The following is a 13,541-nucleotide window of genomic DNA, read 5'->3' on the forward strand; positions in this document are numbered from 1 at the left end:
ACTTTGACTGTCCTTGGGCACAGTGTTTGACAGGTCCCTGGAAGCCCTCGCTGTGCCTGAACACTTGATGCAAGAGGAGCTCTGCTCAGACTTGGCCTGGTTCAGCCACGTGTGGGCACAGCAGAGCAGCGATGCCAGGTCTGGGTTGTCCTGAGCCCCTCCTGAGACAGCCCAGCCTGAAAGATCAGGGATTCTCAAGCTTTGCTTGATCACCATGAGGATGTTCTGTAAGAAGATGAAATACTGGGGAGGGATGAATGGGGGAGAAGTTGGGCTGGGCTTTGCTGAGCTGGGGCTGGGACTGGGCTTTGTTGGGCTGGGGCTGAGTTTGGACTGGGCTGAGTCTGAGCTGGTCCAAGGGATGAGAAAAGGCGAGGGCAGCTGGCTGGAGGCAGGCAGGAGGTCTGGAGCTCAGCCTGCAGAGCAGCCTGGTGGGGATTCAATCCGGGAAGTTTTAATGACACAACAACAACAACAACAAAAGAGGAAAGAGGGGAAAGGAAGAAAAGGCTCCTGCAGGGCTGGTTGCCACGGAGACCCCAAGGAAGTTTGAACCAGTCCTGCTCTTTTCACAGTTGCCTTTGAGCCAAGGAGGGAATTATGGCTGGCGATAAAAGGAGACATGTGGCCCTTTGCTCACAGGGACCGGCCTCTGCAGTTACGAGTCTTCGGCTCATTTTCCCCCTTGTCCCCTCCTGCAATTATACATTTGAATCTCAGGAAAAAAAAAAGAAAAAAGAAAAAAAAAATCTAGGACAAGTTGTGCACCCTTTGCCCTGGGGACCATCCCTGCAGGGCAGACCGCTGCCTCTTTCAGCCCATTATTCCCCCGTTCCACAATGCGCCGCCCCTGTTTCCTCTGTAGTTATGAAATTTCTACGTGTTCAGAGCTGATAAACAGCTCACGCTGTCTGCCGTCACCCCAGCGCCCGCGACGACGCAGCCGCCGCAGGGAAGGGGGGCTGAGGACCTTTTCCAGGGGAGCTGGAGACAGTTTTCTTGCTTGTCATGGGTTTTGGGGAGGGATCTTGCTGACCAAACGGCAGAAATTAAAGTGAAAGAGATAAATTCAGCTCTGTGCTGCCTCCTCTGATTTCTCAGTGACAGCTGCATAACACAAGCCCCGAAGTTGTGGTGTGCTGATCTGGTTACAGTCTTGGGTCTTCCTCATTGTGGAATTAGAGCTGGATACTTGCCATTCCAGTCCATGTGCTCCAAGAAATCCTTCTCTGGCCCACTTGATGTTATACACAAGGGACAAAAAGGCAAAGGGAAGGCAGAGGTGCCAGCAGGAGAAGTGAGTGTCCTGCCTGAACAGCACAGCACTGGGAGTGAACCAGATCTCAGCCTGCAGCACTCACCTCCTGGCCAGCTGGACTCAGCTGGGTTAACGGGCCCAAATTCTCCTTTTCATGTGTTGTCAGGGGTATTCAGGTCATCTTGGACCTTTGGTGCTGAGAGTGTCCTGGCTGGGGACACGGGGTGGTGACTGAGGCCGGGCTCTGCTCTCCATCCCAGCCCTTAGGACGTTGCTCCACAGTCTGTTTCCCTCTCTTGTGCCGGGCTGAGGTGTTGGACGCTGTGACAGGAGTGAGGCAGAGGGACAGAGGGGACAGGCCAAGATGTTTAACTGGCTCTCATCCTACAGCAGCCTGTGCTGCTGATAGCAGAGCTGCTTCTGGAGCCAAACACTGGATGGAACTGGCGGGTCAAAGTGCCAATGCAGGGGCTGGACTGATGGAGCTGAGATGATTGCACAGACCTTGGTTGGTTTTCTTCCGCTTCTTGAGTTTCTTTTTAAACCCAGAACTTTGTTTAAAGAAATCTTATTACCTGGACACGTGGTGGGATCGCCATCCTTGGAGGTTTTGTAGATTCAGGCAGACAAAACCATGGGAAATCTTTTGGCGTAAGTCTTGTTTTGGCAAGTGGATGGATTGGAGACCTCCAGAGGTTCCTTCCACCAGCACTTCTATGACTTGATGAAGACGCTGTATTGCTTCACAAGTTAATTAACTATTTAGTCTGGGTTTTGTGCATGATAATAACAAAAAACACTTAAATATTCCAGAACACCTTCAGAGGAGTCACCCAACCAATGGGTTACAATGCTACGATGCTGTACTCTTGTTCTCCCAGGCTCCATGCAACAGGTAAGGTGTGTGGCTGGCCAGATGAACACTGTGCATGGTGCAAGCAGAATTATGTCCCCTGGATGCTGTCCTGAAAGTGGGTACATCCATGGGGTCACAGCAGAAAGTCTGCCAAGAACCCTGCCTGCTCACCAGAAGCTCAGTGATGTCTGATTCCATTCCCAGTGATGGACTTCTCTGCTCAGGAGGCCCTTAAAGAAGGGAAGTTAATGTGATTAAATGGAGAGCAGCAGGAACAACCAAGAATTATTTAGACAAGTGTTTGCTTTTGCCTGTCTTTGACAGGTTTTAGTGTCTCCCATTCCCACTGTTGCTCCCTGAACACAAAGCCATGCATCCCATCCACCTAAGGCCCAAAAGGGCCTTTATTTCTCAGTTCCTCCCATGGTCCTGCTTTGCAGAGCAGCTGATAATTTCCAGGCTCTGCACTTAACACTTTCACAGTGTCTGAGGACACTCTGCCTGCTGTCTTTGGACAAAAATAAAAGGAACTTGCATCCCTCAGAATGTGTGAGCATCATCTTTCCTGTTGTGTAGCTTGGCAAGCATGCCACCATTGGAGATCTCTTTGTCAGAGGCAGCTGGAGCTTCCTGGAGCTAAAAGTTACTGGATCCTCACTTTTTATTCCCGTAAATACACTTCTGTCCCATAACAAGGCAAAAAGAGACGAAAGGAACATCCCCCAGACAATGTGGTCCTCTTTGTACCCACCCCACAGTGTCCTTAGTCCAGATAGAGTGGTGAGGGCTCTTCAGGCCCCTCTTGGTGGCTGCTCTGGCTTAGATTTCTCTGTCACAGTGTCACCACAGCCACAGGTTCCCCTCCTGGGGTTGCCCCCTCAGCTATCCTGGCATCCTGTTTGTGGGGCTAAGTGGTGAATCACAGCTGGGGACTGAACCTGTTTTGGGGGGCAAAGCGGGAGAGAGCTTGTGGTGTCTGTATACATCAGTGCCACCTCATATAGTTCTCCTTTTGTTTCGTTATCACGTTTTTGATGCAAAGTGCCTACAGGAATGAGCAAGTTTTCTGTGTATTGGAGCAGGAACACTGTCTATGATCATGAGAGAGTATGTTTGTGCATCAGAACTCAGATGTGCCTGTGTGTCCTGCTCATACTTTTGCAGTCAGTGGCTGATTCTCTATTACTAATGTTTATCAAAGACCAGCTTTATTTTAAAGGAAGGCTGTCCTAAATGCAACACAGGAGGTGCAATAACTGCTGCTGACCTGCAGACCAGCTGCACCTTGACCTATGTGGAATGTGGGGAGTATGCACAACAGGATGGAGATGACCTGCCAGGAGAGCTTGGGAGTGTGGGACACAGTGCCATCCAGTGGACCTGCCACAGCTGACCACGCGGCACCATAATGTAGCACGTTCCCTCGTGATGTGGGTTGAGCCATTGGGTTGTGTACGATGTTTTCCTGGTTCCGCCACAAACAAACGTGGGCTGTTGAGCAATGCACGGGTAGCAGATCACAGCCCCAAAAACACCTTCCCCAAGGCCTTGGGTACCCGGCGGTGCCCATTGCCTGGGAGTCCCAGCTGTGAGGATGCAGGAGGAACCATATTTTGGAGGAACCATACATGGGGCACCGGCCCATTGCACCCTCATCTCCCCTCTCTCTCTGGGATGGAGCTGCTCCAGGTGATGGAGGGGAAGCAAAATCCAAGTCAACCCTCAGCTGTGTGGTCGGTGTCACTGAGGAGTGACGGGAGCTCCCCTGCGAGCAGCCATCGCTGCACTCCATGTGCCTCATCTCGGCAGCGCAGGGCAAGAGCGGTTCGGAGAGAAAAGGGCTCCCAGGGTGGCAGGGTGAGTAGGCAGGGCAGAGGAAAAATAGCAACCACTTTTCTCAATCGTTTGGCAAGATTTCTGCTGGAAAAGCCCCTCCAAAGGAGGCCTTGGTCCTTGCGTGATCCTTTGGGGCACAGTACCACCTGCTGGCAACGAGACGGCAGTGGAGTGAGAGATGGGACACGGGGAGAAAGAACAGCCCTGGCGGTTTGCTTTTCCAGAATTAGAGCAGGAATCATGTCTGCTAAATAGTCCAGTTTTAAATATTTAGGTTGCAAATTCAGACCTCAAAGTCAAGCCATCGTTGCAGGGGACAGATTTTCCTCTTAATCAGAATCACCGATGTTCAGGCCGCAATGTTTTTTCATCTGCAGAAGAAGGCAATGAAAATCTTGAAATAAAGCCCAGTTTACCAAATCTGTGTGAAGGGTATGTATGGGTAGATTATTATAGCTTTTTCTTTGGTTTCTTATTAAGTCATAGCTTGCATAGTAATGTGTTCAACCCCTCCCCTCTTCTTCATGGGGCTTGCATGGCACCAGCGCTTCCTACCTCCCCTCTCAGCCCGAATGTACTTCTGTTCTGTTCTTTGCTGTTCACCTCAGCACAGTGTTCAGCCTCTAAGTCTCCTAGGCCCTACCCCACTTACATTTATTTGCTTAAGAAATAGCAGATGATTGATGTGAGACTGTTAGTAATTTGTTCCTGTTCTCAGAACCCTCCAGTCCAGCAGCCACGTTCACTCTCTATTTCCCTTTAATTATTCCTCGCTCCTGTGCATTGCTGTTTGTCTTCTTGGCTGTTTCGCAGGGCGGTTTCTGGAGTGTGCAGCTGACTGCAAAAGGAAGCTCTGTGCACTTAGCTGCTAGCCCACACAATGTGGCCAGGAAACTGTGGTTTAAAGCAAACCCATAGGATTCAAAACACAACTCCTGAAAGTATTTGTTAAGCTATATGTGTTCAAATATGACCTAGGACTTGGTCTCAAACTCAGAACGTGGTTGAGGATGAGGATGGGGTAGGACAGTCCCTGATTAGCTGCACTGCCTAGATTTTGTTTTCCTAAACCTGACTTATATATCAAAACGCACTTGACTGATGAGGTGTGTTAACTGCTTTGGAAGTAACAATTTGTTCATAACGGCAAAACTATCAGCTTGTACCAAGGCAGCACCTGGGAGTTGCAGACACACCTGGATTAGCTGGAAAAAGGACCAAATTGAACACTGTAGAGTTGAATTCAAGATGCTTTGGGTAAGGTTCAGCTCACCTGGGGTCAGATGCTGACAGTGCAGGGCTTAGAGCAGAAGGTCTGAGCCTTGTCCATGCTGTGCCTGGAGGGTTTGGCTACCAGACCACACATTGCTCTGAATGTCCTCAGGGGAAGCTGCATGAGATGGTGTGAGCTCAGCTGACTACTGACAAAAGCAGGTGTCTGCTCGCCACAACTTTTCTGCCTCTCCACCAAGGGCTGTGTACTCATATATGCCACCTGGGACCAGCTTGGTGCCCACAGAGCTCTCCACTGATCAGTTCAGCTCACTGATTATGCAGAAGAGGGCAAAAAAAGAGCCTATGCAAGATAGTGGTCAGGACTGCTATTAGGAGCAGATGGAGGATGGAGACAGGAGGGGAGAGTGATTCCTCTTTAGCTGTTAGACTGACTTAGTTCATAATTTATCAATGTTCTCAGATTCCTCTGTTGGAGCCCAGCAACTCTACATGGATTGCCTGAATATTAATTATGATCAACAGCTCTTTTCCATCCATCCAAGATACCTCCTTGGAGGCATCTCTGAGCTGTTGACCTTTTCATAGGACCTTAGCAAGAGTGACCATGTTTTGGCATGACCAGGAATGGGTGACGTCCCCTCTGCTCTCCCGTTTCCTCCAGGATGCAAAGACCACCTTGACCCTGCTCTTCAGTCCTGAGCAATCATTCAGCTGTGCAGTCTCTGCTGAACCATCATTTTGACTTTACGTGCTTCGTTGTTGGACCTCAGTTTCATCAGCCATCCTGGCTGGCCCATCTCAGTATTTTAACTGAGTGGATAAGACCAAGATGACTCACTCCAAACTGGGTCTGAAGAACCTCTGATCACTCCATCTCCTCGTCCTGGTTTGCTGCACAGACGTAGAGCAGCAGCACCTTTCACTAGCAAAAGAAGGTGGAAATCCTGGATTTCAGTTTATATCAGGCCCAGACTGGGACTTGGCTTGGAAAAGCCACATGGCATGGTGAAGGTGTGTGTGCTTGCAGGGCTGTCCATAGCACCCCTCACACAGTTTATTTTTGTGGTCAGAGGTAGACCCTGGTGAACATGTGCTTCAAGGCTGCAAGCCACCCTTCAGGTCCCTTAGCGACTTCTGCTGATGCTTCTTTTGTTCTCTAAACATCTCACCTGAGGGCCCACAGAGTCACTGGATTGCTTATCAGTGTCTTCTTGTCCTGCCCGAGCTCCTGCCCATGGCACAAGTGGGTGTCTGTGCCTGTCCACTGTCACGGGTGCTTGTGGATCCAGCTATTGGACCCTGGCCCCATTGCCTCTCCAGACAGGACTACACTGGGAGGGGTTCACCAGCTGCTTGGGTGACCTCAGGGAGCAGTGGCCATTTTCAGAGGACTTTCATCGGTTTCCTTCTGTCTTTCTTCTTTTCAAGTTTTGCATATTTCTGATCTTTTGACCAGTACCTTGCTTTCCTTTTTAATGTCTTTGTAATTTGATTTTGCTTTTGATCTGTTTCCCAATTTTCCCAGTTTTCTGTTTAGATTTTCAAACTTGGTTCATGCACAGGAGTGACACTGTGCAAAAAGCAGATTCCTCGGGGAAAGTACAAGAACAGAATGTGCACGTAGAAACTCTTCCCCTGAAAAATTTCCCAGACACCAAGAATTTGCAGCTCAGGGACTTCCCCAGCCCAAGGTAGTGTTGATGGTTTTAGTAACAGTGTTTTTTCTCTTCCATAAATCTACCGAGTTTCTCCTTAAACTGCAAGAAAACATTTGGCTTCCGTGACACGGTGTAGCCTGCAGCCCCACAGCTCCTGGTGACAATAACTTGGTTGTGTGAAGAACAGCATCCAGTGGTGGCTTTTTGGTTTTGTTTTGTTTTGGTTTTTGTTTGTTTTTTTGTTGGTGGTTTTGTTTTGTTTTTAGTTTTGTTTTGTTTTGTTTTGTTTTGTTTTTTAATGTCACCAGCTGGCTTAATTTGATACCTCAACAATTGTAAGCTCTTGTTCACTCTCTGTCTGCCACTTGGTCTGGGAGACCTCCCCTGTATCCCATCAGTTGGCTCTTTTCTGAATTGAAGAATCCCAGACTACTCAGTAGCTCCTTCTAGAGATGCCCTTCTCTGCATTGCTGTAATTCTCTAAATCTTTCCTAGTTCTATTGCACTCATATTTGAGACGGGAAGGGGGCTGACCTATGCCCAAATCTCATCTTAAAGTGCCATGAAATCAGCCTGCTCACAGACAACAGTTGCTATTCCTTGCTGTTCCTGCTGGTATGAGCTAGGGGAGAACAGAAGCCATCCAGATACATGATCAGTTGAGTGTTAGTAAAGCTGCAGAGCAATGCTCAGGTCAAGAAGCACAGGAGCTCTAGAAGAGCTAGTCAGGTCTAGAAACCAGTGCTCCAGAAGATTACTTGTGATGAGCTGAGGATTTATTTAGTCCTTATATGATATCTGGGGGAAAAAGCATCATTTTCACAGGATTATGCAACACAATGGGACATGGGAGGAGAGAGCTGTCTGAGGAGAGGAGGGTGTCTACAATGTGATTGTCTGTACAACTGTACATCTGAGCTAATTCACCGCTTTCTCTTCACGGACAGTGAGTTTCCCATAGGCAACAGGTCACAAAATCCCAGAATCCCAGAATGTGAGGGGTTGGAAGGGCCCTGGAAAGCTCATCCAGTGCAATCCCCCCATGGAGCAGGAACACCCAGATGAGGTTACACAGGAAGGTGTCCAGGCGGGTTGGAATGTCTGCAGAGAAGGAGACTCCACAACCCCCTGGGCAGCCTGGGCCAGGCTCTGCCACCTTCACCAGGAAGAAGTTGCTTCTCATCTCTAAGTGGAACCTCCTGTGTTCCAGTTTGTACCCACACAGGTGCTAATTAAGTACAACCATCTGTAAAAATATCATCTTGAATCTCCTGAATGGTCACCATAGAGAACAGAACATTATGAATCACAGCTAGAGACCCAGACAGGAAACATATCTGGGATACTTGTTATTCTGCTCTCCTCATTGACAATTGTGATCCAGGAGAATCAGAGGAGGTACTGGGAAATGTGATGAAGGCAATCAAAGGCACCAAATGATGGTATCAATAAAGGAGGGTTAAGACTCTTCAGCTGGAAGACCTGGGGTCTGTCAAAAGGATGAATGTCACTCTTGCTTGGGCAGTGGTGAAGCTGCCTATGTTTGTAATTCTAAACAACATGGAAAAGAATACTCACAACTTGGGCAGTCCAAACACGCAGTACACCCCATGGCCTGGTTTTAGGATGTTTGGCACAGTCCAAGTTATGTCATTGCTGTGAGAGAGGAGGAGATCAGCAGAAGCAAGAAAATAATTCAAAGGTACACCAGGAGAAGTCTTTTAAGGGCAGGCACACCACATGACACCTCAAACTCAGAGGATGTCAGGATATCAACTCACATGTCTCATTCCTAATTTTTGTCTTTTGTTATAATAAACATCTTGCTTAGTCCCTGTAAAATGCTGTGGGCAAGCCAGAGTTATTAGCATTAACTGCACAGTTCAGAAGAAGATTATGAAGTCTTGCAGAAGTTATGACCTGTCTCTTGGGAGGAATGAACTTCCTATGAGCACGACAGAAAGATAAAACATCACTTAGGTCTTGAGGATAAGACATGTTAATTCTGTGCTCCACAGAAACTAATAGAACATTGCATCTGAATTAGAGGAGATGGCTTGATGGTGGTCCCACTTCGTCATCCATCTCCTCTGATATCATTGTCCCCCAGCAAGGTCCTTGAAAGCATTTGTGGTGGCCCATCTCAAAGCTTTCTTTTGCTGAGAAAAGAAGAAGCTTTTGTTTGGTGGACTAAGACATGTGCACAAGCCATGGTCATTTCATAGGGTCCTGGACACCCTGTCCAAAGCATGGGACCTGCTGCCAGGGTCTCTGATCAGGATAGGGTTGGATGGACTAATTCACAACTTACAAGAAGAGTGGGGTGGGGTTTGCAAAGCCCCTGTGTGGGGAAGTGTGAGTATTGTTTTTGCCAATACACATAATCAGTATCTGAGTATCAGAAATTCCTATGAAGCCAAACTCCAGCAAATAGAAACCTTGAGTGAGGATTTTCTTTTGACTCTCGTGAATCCCTCAAAACACCCTTTCTGCAAACCCTTACAATGTGTGCCTCTTTATTGTGAATCAAGTAAAGTGGCAACTGAAATTCAATTAAAAGCTTATTGAAATTCTATAGATAAAAACCTAATACCGTACGCATTAAATAAATACTCATATAGACACTTGCTCAGATGGCTATAGGACAGCAAATTGAGGAACAAGCTGTTGGCTCAGAAAACTATCAAGTTTAGAAAATATATGATCATTGTGCCTTGGCAAATGTCCCTAAAACTGCTTTGGAAACAGAACAGATAAAATCAGCTCTGAAATAAAATAATTTAACTGGAGAGAGATCTACAATGACAAATCCTGAAGCATCCCTACCAGGAACTGGGACAGAGCAACATGCCAGGACAGAAAACAGCTGGTTTTCTTTCTCCAGTCTCTTATGGGTTTTACTGATTTCCCACCTCCATGACAAAACCTGAACCTTGCACTGCGCAGTGGAACGAGTGGAGCAGGTAGAACAGTCTTCTCACCCATACAGACAGACCCTCTCAGATACCCTAGCTGACTCCTATTTTCCTCAGTTTTCTTTCTCCTGATGTCTTGTGCCCTTTTCTTCCTGAGTCCTCAGCACATCTGAGCCTCATCCTTGCCTCTGGCAAAAGCTTTTCCATTCCTGCTGTCAGCACGAAGTATCACTTGGCCCATGTGCTAAGCCACCCACATCCCTACTGTTGGGTTTTCTTCATGCCCACCTCCACCATCACCTTGTCCTCCTCCAGGTCTGCCCAGTGTGTCTCCCGACACCTTCTTCTCTGCTCCAGACACCGACTTGCTGGTCACTTTATCCTCCCTCTGACCCAGCTCTTCACTGATCAGCCAAACTCCTCTAGGTTCACTGCATTTTTCCCCAAGAGCTTCTCTACAAATGGACTCCTCACTCCTTGCATGAGGCACCTTCCCTCCCCAGGCTTGGCTCTGTCAAACCTTGTACCCTCAGCAGAAATTATGGGAGGGACCCTGCTACAGTGGCTCCCCAATAAGCCAAGATGGAAGAGAGGTCTGGGGACAAAATAACCTCTCATGCTGTCCCCCGTGCTGTCCCTTTGACACCCCTGCTGAAGACTTAATCTTCAGTTGTTCTGTCACTGTGGCTTGGGCAATAGTTGCAGCTAGAGTTGTCCTTCCTTAGTCCACCACCACTTGGTTTTCCCTTTGCTGACAGAAGGGATCCGGACCAAGAGGATGGGGTGCCTGTGTGTAAGACCCCACCAGGGCATCAGAGCATGTTCAGCTTTCTCAGAACCTTGATTCCTAAGAGGTCTTCACTGTGGACATTGTCTCAGCATGACTGTAACGTGCACAGTCATCTGGGACTTTATAGCCCCAGCTCTAGCACCATGGAGCATGGTTGTTCCCTCCATCTGCCCTATAGTTCCCATCTCCTCCCCAGGTGCCCACATACAATTTGAAATTCCCCGCTTCACACCAGCCAGAAGGCAAAATGTCTTCAGCCTACTGTAACTCTCCCAATATAAATAGATACTGTCAAAGATGTAAAAATCTGGCTGTAATTGTTGCCTCCAAACCATATGGAGAGTTGCCTTCCTCACATCACTGACAATTTCCAAGAGGCACAAGACACGTGTTGTGTCCTCTTCCCCACCACTGCTTGTCTACATCCCTTGGCAGCCCTCAGTCTTTTCTTATGTATTCTCTGTCTAGGGTTGAAAGATTTATTACATCAACACTTAACAGTCTTCTGCTGGCCCTTCATTGCCTGGATCCTGGCCTGTGCTTTTCATCCTTCCTCAGCAGCTCCCTGTGGAGTTGTGTAGTCATATGCAGTCTATGCCTCTTCGGTTCCTCTGCTAGGCTTCCTGGCATGCCTGCCATGTCCACGTGTGTTGGGCAGAGCACTGCTGGACTTCCAAGAACTGCTAGAACTGCTAGAAGCACCTCATCTGCCACAGCTTTGTCTAGGAGCCACCACCCCTCCCATCCCTTCTGATCTCTTGGCAGAGGTTCTGCGTGATCTGCGCTGCTCACCGGTGTTCACAAAGTGGACTTCCCTAAGCCAGCTCACTCGGACTAAAGCAGGACAGGAACAAACGTCCAGGCAGCTTCTCTGATGCACTGAAGGCTACAGGCAGTGCTGGGCACCTAGAGATGGCTTGGTGGTATCACAGCTTCCCCAAGAGTCTGGGAGAAGGCACCTCGGCTGTTTTAGAACTCAAGGGTTTGGGCCTCTGGTGCACCATGTCACCCAAATTTGAAAGAGGACAACAGAGTCTGCACTCTTCTTTGCTAAGGATATCAAGACTTGATTGTGACACTGGTGAGCATGGCATGGTGTTCTTCATGTGTTTCCACTCTCAGATTTGGAGGCAGGTGGCTGCCTTCTTCTTCAACTGCGCCCATGGTCTAGTGGTGCCTGGCTGGGGACATCTTGGCACTGTGGCTGAAGACTGTACCTGAAGAACATTCCCCGATGCAGAAGTGCACTCTCTGATGTGCTCTCAGCAAATACTAACATCCATGCCTCCTTGCTGCCCAGGGTTGTATCTTCTGAATGTTGTCATGGTAGCAAGAAGCAAGCCAAGTCATTCCCATTCAATTGGGTGAAAAGTAGCATCAAAAGACATCCTTATGCAAACACCCCTGAACAGGGGCAAGAAAAACAGCAGGTCTCTGCATGGCACCCAATGAGCCCTGCCAAGAGCAGAACCAGAGAAAAGCTTCTCAGAGCGGTAGACAAAATGGAACTTTCCTGCTCCTTGAACATTTAGGCAACAAGGTTAAGATTTGAGGCTGCAGCAGAGCAGATTTGAAGGGAAGGTCCTAGAACAGTACTGGGTGCTGGGCAGCTCTGTAAGGGGTGAAGATAGCTGGGTTGCCTTTCTTTACATTTTTCATTGTATCTGAGCCTTCTATCTTACCCCCTTCATGAAGACACAGACTTTTCTGACATGCAGACACATACCTTCCTCTGCTTCCCTTCCCAAACAACCATGTTCAACCTCCTGTGTCTCCATGGCTCAAGACAGAGCACAGGTGGAGATCAGGGTCTTCTTACTGTAGTAGGACTGCTGTGAGATGGTGACTGTTCATGTTGACCCTGCTTATTTTAGTACACCTCAAAACACCAGTCCTTGCAGCAGGGTTGTGCAGGCAGGAGGTGGGACAGTCTGTTTTTTACAATTAAGGTGGTGAGAGCCTGGCCCAGGTTGACCAGAGAGGTGGTGGATGAACCATCCCTGGAGACATCCCAGGCCAGGCTGGACGGGGCTCTGAGCAACCTGAGCTGGTGAAGATGTCCCTGCTCATGGCAGGGGGTTGGACTAGATGGGCTTTGAAGGTTCCTTTCAACCTGAACCGTTCAGTGATTCATCCAGACAGAGGCAAGTTATAGAGATGCTCTGCCCTGGGAATCTGCCATGAGCTACTATGTAGGAAAACAAAAAGAAACAGCCCAAATACATACTAGATAACACCACTGGTCTCAGTAGTAGAGAAGAGCTCTCAGTACTACACTCTCCATCATGAGATGTTCGAGGATACTGCTGCAGGGATGGGAATAACTACATATTCAGCTGGAGTTCTTTACGTTTTGGTCATTAGGAAAAGGTTCTTCAATGAGAGGGTGGTCAGTCACAACAGGCCCCCCAGGGAAGTGGTTACAGTACCAAGTCTGACAGAGTTCAAGGAGCATCTGGACAATGCTCTTAGTTATATGGTTTAGTGCTATGTAGTGCTGGAAGGAGGAGGGATTTGGACTCCATGATTCCTACGGGTCCCTTCCAATTTAAGATATTATCTTTTTCTAAGTTTTTATATTCTAAGACTCTAAATTTCACTAGGAAGTGCTCCAGTTCACAACCTTGCACATGTCTTTACACCATTTAAAAAGCAAACTTCCCAGATACGCAGCCTGATGTAGGAGTGTGTGAAATGCAGCAGTGCATCACCAGCTTGGCAAAGTTGCCGTTCTCATTTATTGGCTGGGTAGGTCCGTTTCAGACCGCTGCATCTGGCTATGTGCCTATCTCGAGCCCTATCACATATGTGTCTCCACAGTCCTGTGATGTTATGGGAACATTTCCAGAGCATGGGGGTTGCACCTCGCTAACATCTGTCCTCGTGGTGAATCTTGGGTTCTGGAAATCTGTTACTGAATTCCTCCATGACAGTTTGTGTAATTGCACTTGGGAGGATCAGGCTGGACGTTAAACAATCCTTCCCCTTGAGG

Source organism: Columba livia, chromosome 23 (assembly GCF_036013475.1).
Source record: "Columba livia isolate bColLiv1 breed racing homer chromosome 23, bColLiv1.pat.W.v2, whole genome shotgun sequence".
NCBI classification, from domain to species: domain Eukaryota; kingdom Metazoa; phylum Chordata; class Aves; order Columbiformes; family Columbidae; genus Columba; species Columba livia.